The sequence below is a fragment of the Pezoporus flaviventris genome, unplaced genomic scaffold, assembly GCF_033815535.1.
Source record: "Pezoporus flaviventris isolate CSIRO_AGI_PZ_B2104156 unplaced genomic scaffold, CSIRO_AGI_Pfla_v1 ptg000054l, whole genome shotgun sequence".
In the NCBI taxonomy this organism is placed as follows: domain Eukaryota; kingdom Metazoa; phylum Chordata; class Aves; order Psittaciformes; family Psittacidae; genus Pezoporus; species Pezoporus flaviventris.
This window is the reverse complement of record NW_026892602.1, coordinates 4,424,236-4,439,452: the sequence shown is the minus strand read 5'-3', so window position 1 is coordinate 4,439,452 and position 15,217 is coordinate 4,424,236.

The window sequence follows — 15,217 nt, the reverse complement described above, 5'->3', positions numbered from 1 at the left end:
GTTCTGTCAATCACTGCTTAGTTTTTAGAACTTGTGATCTCTGGAGCTTATTCATGTTCTATTCTTTGCTGTTTCTAAAAGTGAAAGCTGAGAAGGACAGGAAGTATGCAAGAAAAAAAGATATCACCTGGAAAATTATATATAAAAGCTATTAAAAAAAAATCATTAGAGTAACATAACACAGAAGTTGATTAAAATTTAGATGTACCTATATTCTCTTCATGGCAACAAAGTCTTTCTTTGGGAAAGATCCATCTTTGTGTATCAGAGGTGGGCATCTCTGAAAAGAAATACTGGACCTCTCTTTCTTCCGTATACTACTTGAACAACCCTTGTTCCTCTGACTTTAGCAAAGGCAACTTAACAGTGAGAAGCCCATCAGAGCCACTACCCCACATGATATAGGTCTAATAATGATTTAATATCATTTAGGTCACATCCTGCACAATTAGCCTCGAAACACCAGACCTTGCACATTGTTCCTTAGCAAGACACCAGATCTTTCCCTAGTCATAACTCACATACCCATCTCTTGCTTAACGATCACCATCTCTGGATTGTCACTCCATATTTGACAAGAACCTTTTCTGACCTTGAGTCTATAGTTGGCTTTCCTGGAAACTGCCCCAGTCTGGTCTCAAAAGGAAAACAGGATACAGAATACACTTGCAATGTGGAAACTCTAGACAACACATACACAAGAAATACTTAGGTGTCTTTTCCATTTTGAATACATGTAAAATAGCAGTATTTCTGAAGACACTCTATCTTGGCAGTAATTGCAGTATGACTGAGTGACTGCTAGAGAGTTTCAAGAACACCCTGACAGCCTGTTGAAAACTTACAAGTGTTGCTTTGGAAACAAACAGTTTCCTTTACAAGGTTTACAACTTTTCCTATTCAATTGCATACTATACAAAGTAGCTGCAAGCCTATGCTATCACATCATCCAATGTATTCTTTGTGAAAAAGGTTTTTCTACCTCTGCTGGTTTTGAACCAAGTCTCAGCAAAGGTATCAGAACAGCTGGCTCAAAACACTTTTTTTTGCTATAGTACTCACTGCTGACAAATTGCTTAACTGGGAAGATCAGAAAAACACTTCTTCTCCGTTTCCTAGTCTTCCTATCCTTGAGAAGGGTTGTCAGACTAAGAAAGTACTATGAGGAGCCCCCTGTTAAAATGCCAGAAGTGATAATGCACATTAATTTTCACCACTCTCTTGCGAGTATTTTCACGCTGAGATGGGAATTGTAGTTTACATATTGATGAGAACAGCATAAAGATACTTCCCTGTAGCTTCATATAAGCAGAACACATGAACAGGACTGCAGGGTTCTCAAACTCGCACCAGAAGCTTCTCTACAAAGAGGGACAGGTTTATAACCCCCTACTGCTATACAAAGGAGAAGAAAATAATCTGTTCTCCATGCCATTGTGAAAGGACTAAATAACAATGAGAAAGCATCAGCTTCAACATAAAAGACAAAACCCTTCTATAAGCAGAGACTGGAAGAGATTGCCTGGGGAGACTGCAGAGTCTCCATGATTTCAAGTCTTGAAGAGTAGCTTAGACAAACATCAGTCCTAAATTTAGAGGTTTAACCTCTGGATTATGGTGAGGTTTAAACTGCCCAGTATAGTAAGCATGGCAAAAGTATTGTGGCTGTTATGATCTGATCAGTATATTGAATATTCAACAAATAAACACACTGAGAAAAGAGAAAAAAAAAAAACTAAATTAAGTCACTAATCTTTATGTTAACATAGCAAAACTGCAGAAGTAGATATACAGATAGATAGATATTTACCTAAGCTGCTGACAACCTTTTTTCTACTTCATGATCCATACCTGATCACAGCAGCTGTTTAAACACACACACAGAGCAGAAGAGGAGTTCGGGAGAGCAGAAAGCACATTCTTGGTGAAGTTTGGCTTCTATTCCTACTCTTTAAAGTAATCATAGAATCATAGAATTGTTAGGGTTGGAAAGGACCTTAAGATCATCTAGTTCCAACCCCCCTGCCATGGGCAGGGACACCTCACACTAAATCATAACACCCAAGGCCTCGTCCAACCTGGCCTTGAACACTGCCAGGGATGGAGCATTCACAACCTCCCTGGGCAACCCATCCCAGTGCCTCACCACCCTAACAGGAAAGAATTTCCTCCTTATATCCAATCTAAACTTCCCCTTAAGCTTGAACCCATTACCCCTTGTCCTGTTACTACAGTCTCTAATGAAGAGTCCCTCTTCAGCATCCCTATAGGCCCCTTCAGATACTGGAAGGCTGCTATGAGGTCTCCACGCAGCCTTCTCTTCTCCAGGCTGAACAGCCCCAACTTTCTCAGCCTGTCTTCATATGGGAGGTGCTCCAGTCCCCTGATCATCCTCGTGCTCCTTCTCTGCACTTGTTCCAACAGTTCCATGTCCTTTTTATGTTGAGGACACCAGAACTGCACACAATACTCCAGGTGAGGTCTCACGAGAGCAGAGTAGAGGGGCAGGATCACCTCCTTCGACCTGCTGGCCATGCTCCTTTTGATGCAGCCCAAGATACGGTCGGCTTTCTGGGCTGCAAGTGCACACTGCTGGCTCATTTTCTCATCGACCAACACCCCCAAGTCCTTCTCCGCAGGGCTGCTCTGAATCTCTTCTCTGCCCAAGCTGTAGCAGTGCCTGGGATTGCTCCCACCCAGGTGTAGCACCTTGCACTCGGCATGTAAGAAACATGTAAGGCAGAAGTTCATTCAAAAGACTTATTTTGCAACTATTCTTATCACTTTCTGAACTTCATCCAATTCACCAACATCATTTGTACATTTTAACATCAGAACTGGAAACCAGCATCACTATTGTGGTTGCAACATAATCTACAGCAGTAATATTAGCTAGGTTCTTGTTTTCACTGCCTTTGCTTGTGCATTCAAGAACCTCATTCATCTCCTTAATGTGCTGTTTTACTGATGGTTTAAGACCATCTAATAGCCAGCTTCTGCCCCCCTTACATTCTCTCCCTTTCTATTCACACCACAACAGAATTTTTTGTATCAGTAATGTTATCTGACTGACAATGTTTTTTCCTGGGAAGCTGGGAAAGGCACAGCCAGAGAATGATAGAACATCTCAGGCACAAGTGCAACCATCACATGGTTTATGTTAGCCCTGACAGTGCACTTTTCATAGCAGGATACTGGTTTATTCTGTTGCCAATACCATCAGTCTGTTGCAACATTTAAATATGAAAAAAAATAGAAGTATGACTTGAACTTGCTTATTTTAACAGATACATTAAATAGTTTAAAATATTTTCATCTTATTACTTTGTCTTTGAGAGAAAAACATGACTTTACTTGGGTCTGCATTACCATTAAAGTAAAATTCTACCACCATGCTGCTTTTACCTAAACATTCTGAGCAAAGGGTCATGGCAAAACAATAACTGATAATGCTCTCTCAGCTAGTAAACAAAATAAAGTGTCAGTCACCGGAAGCAAGGAAGATGAGTATCAGGGACTGCTCAAATAGACTTCGAAGCCTTGCTAACATGGCGAATGTCCTGTCATTCCATTTGGCCATCCAGTTGTGTTCAGGGTTCATTTAATTTGAAAATGATCCCAAGGACAACTTCCAGCATTATGCGCTTGCTCCTGAGCAAGCAGTAAGCGACTGGAGTTCATCAAGAAAGTTCCCTGAAAGATTGTAAGGTTTTCATTAACCTTTCTAATGACCACAAAAGCAACACCCAAAGAGAGAGGACAAACCTAGTGCTCTAATTTTAAACCTGCATGCCTCCCTCTTTCTGTGGTCTCCACTGAAGTTCTTCTTGTGTTTCCCCAAGACCTACAGATTTTTAGACTTGATGTATCTCTTTTTTAAATGCCTTTTTAATTCCACTTCAGTTCATTATGCAATTACTCAGACATATACACATATATACACATGCAAAACTAGCTGAATGTGACTATTACTTAATAGCCTAGCATTTAAGTTTTAAAAATAATCACTGTTACATTCTAATAAGAACAACACAGGCAAGAGCAGTAAAGTCAGTAAAACATATGCATCAGCAGCTGCTTAAGATAATCCATTGCAAATATAAAACTGCACGGAACTGCAGTTCTGCAGGATAGTTATCAAAGCATGGAGATTTGGAAAAAGGATTATTTTATTCACCATAACTGCATGCACTATCAAAAATCAGAAGTTGGGTACCTTTTCAATTACAGTGCTGCTTCTTTCTCCTTTCCATTTTGAAATTTAGGAAGTTGAAAAGGATTGGCAAACAAAAAAAAAAAAGAAAAAAAATCACAAAATCGCCCTCATTATAAGAACCAATCCTTCATGGGAGAGTTTCCATACATAGGATAGGATCCTGGGTCCTTGCTATTGAAATTATAATTTATCATCAATTTAAAATGGAGAGGGAATTTTGGTCCATCATCACTGCAGACACCAACAGTTCAAATAAACTATTACAGTTCACTGCTGTATTGCATCTTTTTTGGAAAACTGGCATCATCCTTAGTATATAAAGCACAAGTATTGTAAGATTATTTCTGGATTTGTTGTTATACAATATTTGAAATGGCCTTCTTCCTAAAATGGGTTTTTTCCCCAGCTATGCTGTAGATGCAGCAGTCATTCTGCATTTAAGCAGGGTTTCAGGTGAATTAAAAAGGACAGATATGGCAGCCCTAAGGTAATATATGAAGGTCTTATTGTATTAGTCATTTTTCCTGTCATTTTGTATTAGTTTCATAGTCTAATGCAATACTAACCTGATACTAAAATGTTAGCATATCACAGATTACTCAGTGTGTCAAGCATGAGTATGACCATATTACTTTGCTGTATGTATTCCAGTGATGAAACCCTTCCCTTCCATCCCCTGAAACTGTGCAGGATTAACAAAACGCAAGGCACAAACTGCAAGTGTAAGACTCACATAATAGATATTAACATCTCTTGTGCCAAACGGAAATGTTACAAACTGTAACACAACAGACAATATTGCTTCAGTCCAGGAGTCTGTTAACACAAGTAAGGTATTCCTCTTCGCTTTAAGAAGATTTTGAGTCGTTCCATAAAAACTGAAGAACTACCATTGAAATAGCAGCATTTGGAAGTGTTTCTATGGCAGAAAAAATCCAGCTAGAAAATAGAAAATAAAAGCATTGGATATCCCCTTTGATTCTTCTTTGCATTTAGCCAGGAACTATTAAATTAGGTAATAAAAACATCTGTGTGGTTTCCCCCAAACATATTTTAATCTAGCAGCCTAGCATCAAGCAGGAAGATATCCACATAACTGATGACTAGGAGGTGAGGCTGGGTTTTCCTGGCCAGGTCCTAGAAAACCCAGCAGGAATGCAAAGACTCCTTTCTGGCCTGGACAGTAATTGTACCTTGTTAATAACATGTAAATAAAAACAGAGAATGAAAACCCTATCCAATATTACTGTCCTCTTTGGTGATAATTTTAAAAAATACTTGTCAAACCAGTATTTGAATGTTTCCCATCTATGCACAAGTAGGACCATGGTGAATACCACAACTACTAAAAAGTGCGACATTTCCTCTTCAGGTGAAGGACCTGTGTTTATTTCAGGGGTCCCCATGCCTCTTACATTTAAGTAACTGAACTATTTTAAATAAATACTTGAATAGTTTTAAGGAAAATATTTAAACACCGTGTTTTTTGGAAAAAAACACAGAACCCAAGAAAACAGACCATACAAAGCCACATCCTAAAGGACTTAGTAAATTCAGCTTGATAGACTTCTACAAAGGAATAAGAAACTTCCAGAATTTAAAACATTCCCACGTGAAAACTGATGTTGTTAAGAAAGAGAAACAGTTTGACCATAATGAAAACCAAATATTTAGGTGACTACATTAACTACTTTGATTTATTCTAAAACTACAGTTAGGTAAGGAAGCATTCATTAAAAAACAGCTTTTCACAGTCTTTGACTGCTACACTGATTATACTGTACTGCTTTTATAATAATTACAATGCACCACATTACAGTGAAGTGACATAGCTTCTCTGCCTCTATGTTTTTATATCATTTTCCTCTCCACATCCTCAGTAACTGCTATTAGGATCACAAAGAGCACTGTAGAACTCTGTCTACTAGGTGACCATGGAATAAGAATCATTTTAGGAGGTTTACGAGTACATACACAGAAACTTATGTGCATTCTCACAAGAATCACAACAGAAAGCAGCATTGTTGTTGTTGTGTTTGGGGTTTTTTTTAAGTGGAAAATGGACAGAAAAAACAGTAATTAATAACAAGAACAAAAAAAAAATCATAATCACACAGGTGTGCAGAGTTTCAGTAGAGTATTTAACCACATGTTGCAGATGAATTGTTTCATATTTTAAAGTTTCAGTATGCATACCACATTCACCTCTGCTTATCTATAGCAAAATGATACAAGAAGAGTTCTCTTCACAGTTTATACTAGAGAGATATAGGCATGAAACAGTCACTGCTTTAATACTATAATTTGTACTTCTTTACATGTACAAACATGCAGCTATCTGTAGCTGTGTATATGCAGGAATTAACTCACTTTCTGACTGTTCTTTAGCTATCCCAAATACAAATGGGCTTTTGTACAAGAAGACATAGCTCACAAATACTGAGTAAAAGACATAACAAAACTGCACTATTTAGTCTTAAGAGGGTTTTAGACTCCCTAAGTATACCTGTAAGAACTGGTAAATTTTCAGCCTAGTTTTACAGGTTTAAGTCAAGACTCAAAATAGCAGCTTTTATATAATCAAACACTATAGGAAGCTAGACTACATTTCAGTACATTGAAATTGCACTAAAGAACTTTAAGCACATGACTTGATGAACAGAGTTTAACTATTTATCCAAATTCAATAAAACATTTTTAGAGTCCTAGTGAATCCAATCAACACACATTGGATCAAACTGCCATCTGCTGGAGATGCCTGGCATTCAAGTGGCTTAGGATAAAACACAATTCCATGTCTAAAAATATTTTAACAAGAACTACAAGAAATCTTGCCATTTTCATGACATGTTTTTTGAAGTTTGGTGGGGAATAACCATTTGCCCTGGTTCCAACAGAAATGCTGAGGAATGCTGTCAGAATTAGCAGCCTTAGAGTTAGGCCATGCCGCAGACATCCTGTGACCTGCACAAACTAATCCAGCCTTCTGGCATCATTGCTCACACTCAGCTTGCTGGGCACAGGTTGGGTAGCGTCACCTGCACAGCCCTTGAAGAGGACATGTAACGGATTCCGCATAGCCTGAAGCAACCATGTCCTATAACTACAGAATTTAGTAGAGATGCAACTGTTTGTTCAGAAATAATAGAAAGAGTGAAGAAAAGAGTGACAACAAAAGCAGAAACACTAATAAAGGAGTAGTAACATATTAAACTACCTCCATGTAAGGCATATATAGCAGAGGAGTAAATTTCAAAAACCTCATTTTTCAGCATATTAAGGAACAACACAAGCTTATAGCCATCAAGAAGCAAGGCTACTTCAACAGTGTACTGGACAAGCTTAATAACTGTGGTACAATCAAATGCAGAGCACTCTCAGAAAATTGTCACAGTAAGAACGAACGGTCATATGCTAAACTTTTAAAAGTGTGATTTCAATTTAGTTAGGCCTTCAAGGCAGAGGCAAAACTAGGATCATGAGGCTTCCAAAACCCAGTAACATTGTACAGAAAAATCAACTTCTGAATTCACCTTCCAACAAGCCCCTTTAAGGAGAGAGCAAAATAAAATTATGAAATGCAAGCAGAGCATCATTAATTGGGAACTGGGGCCTGTTAAAGGCAGGTGTCTTTCAGCTTCTTCAAGGCATCTTTGTTGTAGGCACTCAGGCCTTTCTGTTGTGCAAGCCCAGTATGTCCCCAGCTGTTTCTTTCCTTAAGTCCTTGATCACATTTTCAATATCCTAAGTCACCCTTTTGCACACTTACTTCTAGGACATTCAGAGACAGAATTCCAGGTACCACAGTTTTACTAAAAGAAAACACTGCCTGTAGGGCATGACAGGATAATGGTACTTGGCTGTATGAACAGGAAGAGCTGCTTGGGGATTCAGTTTAGAAGCTCTGGTAGGAAGACACAAGAGCAGCTCACAGAGTTTAGCCTCCCACTCAAAGCAGGACTATGCAACCAGTTAGCTGTGGCTTCTCCTAGCTCATAAATCTGAAGTTAAAAAAGTTCATATGCACCTACATGTGCAAAAAAAGCTTCATGGAAAGGACATACAGGTAGCCATGGTATTTGATGGGATCTTTCAAAGGCAGGGGCTCTCATCTTTAAAAGGCAGGGCGTCTGCCAAGATGAAGTACTTGTGATGACGCAACACTTGAAAAACAATTGTCTGAAAATTTGTTTAAATCAGATTCTTACAAAATCCTTCCTTCAATCTACTGTATAGTTCCTTTGGGGGCTTAGTGTGGATAAGGAAAAGAGATGAAAACTACCTAACAAGAATACTTATAGAAAGAGAATGTTACTTGCATATACACAAACTGGGACGGCAGGGGTGGAACCTCAAGCTTTAGAGGTTTCACTTAAGACTGATCTTTCATATCAAAAAGTTATTTCAAAGAGGAAAGAAATTAACTTGAATTCAGTTGAGCATCATCACTTTCTTTTGGAGCATTGGCACGATTTAGGTATGCTAGAGGAATGCTGAAGAAAATCTGGGTTCCAGCAGATAGCCCATGCTCTCACAACACAAGGATGCTGCTCTTCCTTATCTAGACTTTAAAGTTATGTTACTTTAACTACATTTGGACCATATTAGGTATAAGCCTAAATGAAGCTAGAGTTCACTGATATTTAAGCAAAAATGAACAAGTTGTATGCCTACGTTTCCCACACAGGAAGGAAAAAAGTACACAAAGTATATACTAGTTTATCACACTTACATACCAATGACCTTTAAGAATACTTGGACTTACAGAAGTATACTATATTAAAAAAGGTTATCTCCCTAGTCTGAGTTAAGAATGATGTTCCTATTACTACAACATAGAAAACAAGTGTAAATAGAGCCAAAGCGATTTAGCAAAACTCAGAACATAAGATCAGGGTCCACTATACTCTAATCCTATTCAGAACCAAGTCAGCTATGCATAATTGCTGGTTTTCAATGAGAATGAACTTGCCTGTAAATGTTGTGTCAATCACCATGAAATGCTTTGGGACCCAGGTGGGTGCAAAGCACTAGAGACATTGCCATTTCACACTTAATTCAACAATATTTGCATTTTAAACCCAGATATTCTACAAATTCAAAGAAAATAGTGGACCACATTTCGAGAGATTCTCCCTTATTTTCTATCTCCCCTCACAAAAGCTACAAGTTATGGTTTACAAGGTATAGTATTGGACTGCTAGTCATACATGACATTTTTACTCTGTCTGTAACTGCAGACTCTGGCATTTTGTAAGAATTACAAGATTATCATTTTACAACAGATGCTTGCAAAACCTGCAGTCATTTCAGTCAATAAGGAGCCATTAAGTTGTTTGGGAACTTCAGCAGGAGAAAACTGCACAAATGGCAAGTAAAAATGTTAACTCAAGAAAATCAGCACACAAGAAGTCAGCCATGTATACATGCACTGTATTTCAAAGGCCTGATATAAAGCGGTGATCCAGCTTTGTAGAAATGAGGTTTACAAAGTACCTGAGTCAAAATTAGCTACTCCTTAGAAAGAACTGTTTGTGCTGTCAGGGAAAGTGATGCCGGAGCCAGTCAAAAACACCCACCACCAGTCTGTTGGAAAAATATGATGATGTGATACCTGAATTACAGTATCAAGTGGAGGATTAGGATTCATTTATTGACCAAATTTCTCACTCTCAAGACTTAAAATTCACCCAGGTGAGATGCATGACAGATACCCCATTTGATTTTGAATGCCCAAGCAAAACACTGAGCAGGACTAGAAGGTTTCCTGTAGGTGTACAGGTAGCAAATACTGAATCCTATCAAAACCCCAACTGCAGGTACACTACACAAGCAGAAAATGAGCTTTTCCAAAGACTGGGGATATCTTCCTCTGGAGTTTTAGATCTGTCCCAGTACAGAAACTGCCATAGAACATATCTACTTTAACTAGTTTCTTTGATTCTCTCAAAACATTTAGATTCCTTGGCAGGAGTATATGATAGAAAAGTCTACATAGGTATTACTTCTTTGTATACACTTTGGTAATTTGCTTCTCATCTGAAATGATGACTTACACAAAATGACACCTTAGGTCTGGAGCAGAGGAATTGGTTTATTAGAGTGTTTGGGTCTTTCTCATTTGTTGTGCATGTTGGTTTGGTTTTGTGGGGGAATTTTTTGTTGGTTTGTTGTTTTTTTTCAGTGCCCCTGCCCATCAATGACCCTATGAATTTTTAGGATGAGATTATTACATGCAAACCCTACGTGAAGTAAATGACAAGTGCCTAAACACAAGCTCTTTATGTAAGCTTACCCATCAGAAGGTCAGATAGACTTTAGTCTTTATATACAAAATAAATAACATTAATTCATTCAGTATAATGTCTTCAAGCCTACTCAAAACCCAAATAAGATTTTCATGAACTGGCCTAAGAATACTTTATTCAGGATATTTTAATGCACAAAACATCTTCAAAATGTTCTAACAATCACGTTTTGTTTATCCCATATACATTTAAATGTAAACTGTTTATAGCATCTGGGTGATCAAAAAGCTTTTGTCTAAATGAAAGTGAAAATACATGACTTAGTACAAAACACATGGATCTATTTTCTATGATACTGCCACAGGAATACCAGAAAATATTTTCCTTGTGTTTAGTTACAAAAAAAGTAACAAATTTTCCTAACATTTCTTCTCTTCAGTGACTGAAGAGAAGACTTCCCTTAAGGAAAAGAAATAGAGATTAATCTCTAACAGCACTATCTCCTAGATACATGTTGAGTTATTTAACTAGGCTATATCTTATTTACAAATGCATTAACCCTAGCTGAAACTGGTTTTGTACAAATCCAACAAATTAGGTATCAGGGAGCAGGAAGTGGACATCCTGTTACCTTCTACTTTGGATAAGCTGGTCAAAAGAAAAGTTCTCAGGGCTCCACTCTTCAAAGCCTCTTACAGATGACCTTCAATCTGGTAAGAGACAACTCAAAGTGAGGGCATACAAAAAATCTACATTATCTAAGGCATAAAGCTGTTTGACCTCTAAGAGAAGGTATTTCAAGACAAACAGTTCTACACAGATTTTGGAGGTAAGGACATAGGCAGAGAGAACAGAAAGAGGAAATGAATGGTAGGTGTGTGTTTTGTTTTTCTGTTCCTGTTTTCCACATGAAAATTTGTTTTCCACATTAGGAAATGAAGGGGCAAAATGGAAGATTTGTCATGGAGACAAGAAGTTTCTCATTGGTGAACACACAAAGAAATTAGCTGGAAAAGTTAGAGAGGACAGATGCTAAATACATGTTCTTTCTGAACTTACATTCATACCACTCAGGTTTTTTGCTCATATTCCCTTCTGATTTACATACTCATGGTTCCTTTCAAAATGTAACAGGGAATTACTTTGGTCAAATACAGAGCATGAGAATAATTCCAAACTTTTTGAAAAATTAAGTCCATATTAAAAAATCACTTGCTTGTGAGAAGTCTCTCAACTTGTTAGTCTCCAGGCTAATGGCAACTTCCAAATGCTTAAAGCTAAGTGGTTCATGTAAAATCTAGGTAGGAGGCTGAATATTAGAAGTCAAGTAGGTGAAATCACACACATTGAACACATGTAGGATTAATACAGAGAACAAGTGGAGTTAAACCCTGAAACAATGCTCTGATGCAATGAACAAAATACCACAAGTCCATCAATTGAAATTAGCACTGCAGAAACATACTGCAGGGCTCCAGAATAATAGCCTAATAGAAATCCAGAAATGCCAATTTCTTACACCAAGCAACATCTGAACTCATAACAGTTGAATATACATATTACCTGAAGCTGAACTGAAAAACAAGAAGGTAGTACAACAGAAATGTATGTTTATTTCTCAGTAAATTCCCCTAATTTGATTTTGCAGAATCATTTCCTTTCAAATACACTAAAAGCTTAGCTTAATGATGAGTATAAGTTGTCAAACAAAGCGATCATGTTATAACTCGCCATTTTATAGTCTTATTGCAATGATACAAAAATATTTCTTGACAAGAAACAAAACATGCTGCAGTGCAAGATTCCTTAATATTTCTTGTAATACAGCATATATTACAAATACAGAAACAGCTTCACAGAATATATTTGGAAAACAGAAGACTTGAGAATTCCTAAGAATCATGATCTGTTTCTGAAGAAAAAAGCAATCACATGAAACATATGACCTCTTGAGCATTTACTAATTTCACATCAAAAATAAACAGCTAAGTTTTGCATGGTATAAATTGTGAAAGAGAAGTCACATTCAGTACTGTAATCTGGTGCAATTTCCATTAAGCTGCTTTTCTTACAAATCCCTATTTCACCATCTTTAAATTGTGCCCAGTAGACTGTCAATCACTGAATTATAAATAAAGAAATTGAAATCTGTCACCTAAATTCCATTATTATGAACCAGATATTTGTTCAAACACAAACCTACAAGTATAAGCAAGTACAAGAGTCCTGATTACTCAAGCATATGGCTGAAGGGGAAAATGAGCTAAACTCTCTCAACATTATCTTCTACTTCTTTTGTAATAGGTAGAATAATAATAAGTTTAAAAAAAAAAAAAAAAGCCAATCTTAATATGATATCATAAGGAAAGCCTCAGAATGTGAAGAAATCTAGACTGTGCTAATCTTCACTCTTAGAAAGGTCTCTCTCACCAAAAGCACTCAAATGCCTGGCACCAGGCACTAAGTAAAATATTTAACCCTAAACTCTCCCAGTACCTGTGCAGTAAGAGTACTGGACCCACTCCTGTCAGGATACTTTGAGTCATCACCAAAGGAGTAAATTTTAAGAAAAGGGAAAAAGCATTACAGGCGTGTAACTGCAAGATGAAGTAATCCCACGGTATGCATGGTTATAACTTCTAATCCCATTTTAGCATCTCTGTGCCCTTTAAATTCCAGGACACTGTGAAAGTACTTTTAAAAACATTAACAGCAAAAACTGAAGAAAGCAATGACTGAAGCTAATAGGAAACTCACCTGGTACAGTACAGAAACTGTTTGACAGTGTACACAAGTGTCATCTTATGAGGAACACTGAGTATTTTTAAGTGTTGTTTTTGCCTGTTATTTTGGAATTCCTTGAAATTGTTCACCAAAACTCAAGCACACATTAACTTTTAAAGGTTTACTCTAGAAAGCCAGAAAAATCCTCCTTAAGGACAAAAATCTCCCTGACATTTTTAACTGTGAATGATAGTGGATCAAAAAAGCCTAAAATAATTTGTATAGCAGTGGAAGCAAAGTGCTAACTGACCTCTGGGGCATTCTATTGATCAAAACTGACAGTACCACACGTGAATTTTCAGGCTCAGAAAGCATGATAATGAATAGCTTCCTCCAAACTGGAGAGTTTATTAAGGAACTTCTTAAATATAGCTAATATAATATTTTTCAAAGACACAGTGTGTAGGATATGCCCTGGAAGTAAAGATATTACTTGCTCTGGAATTTTCCTTTCCTCCCTTCATATAGTAAAGAACAGTTGAGATGACGAACTTGTATGAAAGCTAGGAGTATTTGAGTAAAAAGAGAAATAATGGTACTAATCAGTAAATTATTATGTTACAGGAGCAATTTGGTGAATCATTTTTACACACAAACTTCCTCTTTTGCAGAGCAAGACTCCTTACAGGAAACACACCAAAATTCTAATTAAGCTGAATGAAATGAGGAAAAAATAATTTAAAACAAACAAACAACTTCACAAAGCAGTATTTTCTTTCAGCAGCAGCACCAACAGGAGAAGAGAAGTTTGGGACATTGCTCCCTGAAGGACTCGGTCCATGACCTGTTCCTGATAGAAGCTCAGTTTGTTATCACCTTCTGTAAGTAAGGAAGCAGGACTGTGATTTTGTTCAAGGAGGAAAGTCTTTTACTTTCTCCTTTCTGTTTGGCAGAATGCCTGGCCACTGAATGTTTTATATGTTTTCTAATTGAGCTACAGTTACTGTTGTAGAACACATTAGAAACAAAGTTACATTGATTAAACAATATAGTCTATATTGAAAGACTTAATATACTACAGTTTCTTCAACCCCAGTCAGTGAAAGCAAATGCCTTCTCAACAATTTTTTCTTCTTGGATAAGTAATCAGAGTGTATGACAAATGTTTTCCTCAAAGTACATTTATATGATCTAAATAAAAGTATCATTACCTCATTCATCTTTATTCCCTGCAGTTTAATGCTGTTTCTCTTTCACTTACTGTAATTAGAAAAAGACAAAACAAAAACAAAAAAACAAAACAACAACAAAAAACAAACAAACAAAAAAAAAAAACAACAAAACAAACACATTATTAGCACCAACACATAGAATGGATAAAGTCAGGGGACAGATATATTTTTTAAAAAATATATTTAAGTACAACTGGGGCAGAACACAGTAATCTGTCTATATGCAGGCTACTATAATATTGCTATAAAATACGTTTGTTTTTAAAGTAAAACTAAAGCCAATTTTCTTTGGTCTCAAAAATAATTTAAAGAACCACCTGAATTTTCGAAAGCAGTTACAGCTTTCAGAAAAAGATCTGAATATCTAAATTATAGGGCTCTTGCCAGTTCTAAACAACAGGAGCGTCAGTTTCATTGAATTAATACAGTTAATCTACGTTAAAGCCACTGTCATTCTGTGCAAAGTACTAGGGATAGCTTACAGCAAATATTATATTAATGTTCATATTACAAGTAGTGGAAAAATAAAACAATGAGGTGATAAGCATCACCCTTTAAAAACTAGTTATGTATTTATACAGACAGGGTACAAACAAGTGACATTCAAAACCCAAATTATACAATCATAGCAATCAACAGATTTTTAAAGCATTGAGAAACCCCATGTTTACTAAAAGAACAAGTCCAAAAACGGAGATGTATTGTAAATAGCAGCAGCATGTTTGATCATGCATGCATGACCTTAAAATGTCATCTTATCCACTTTAATACAAAGATGATTTCTCAAGTTATCAAAG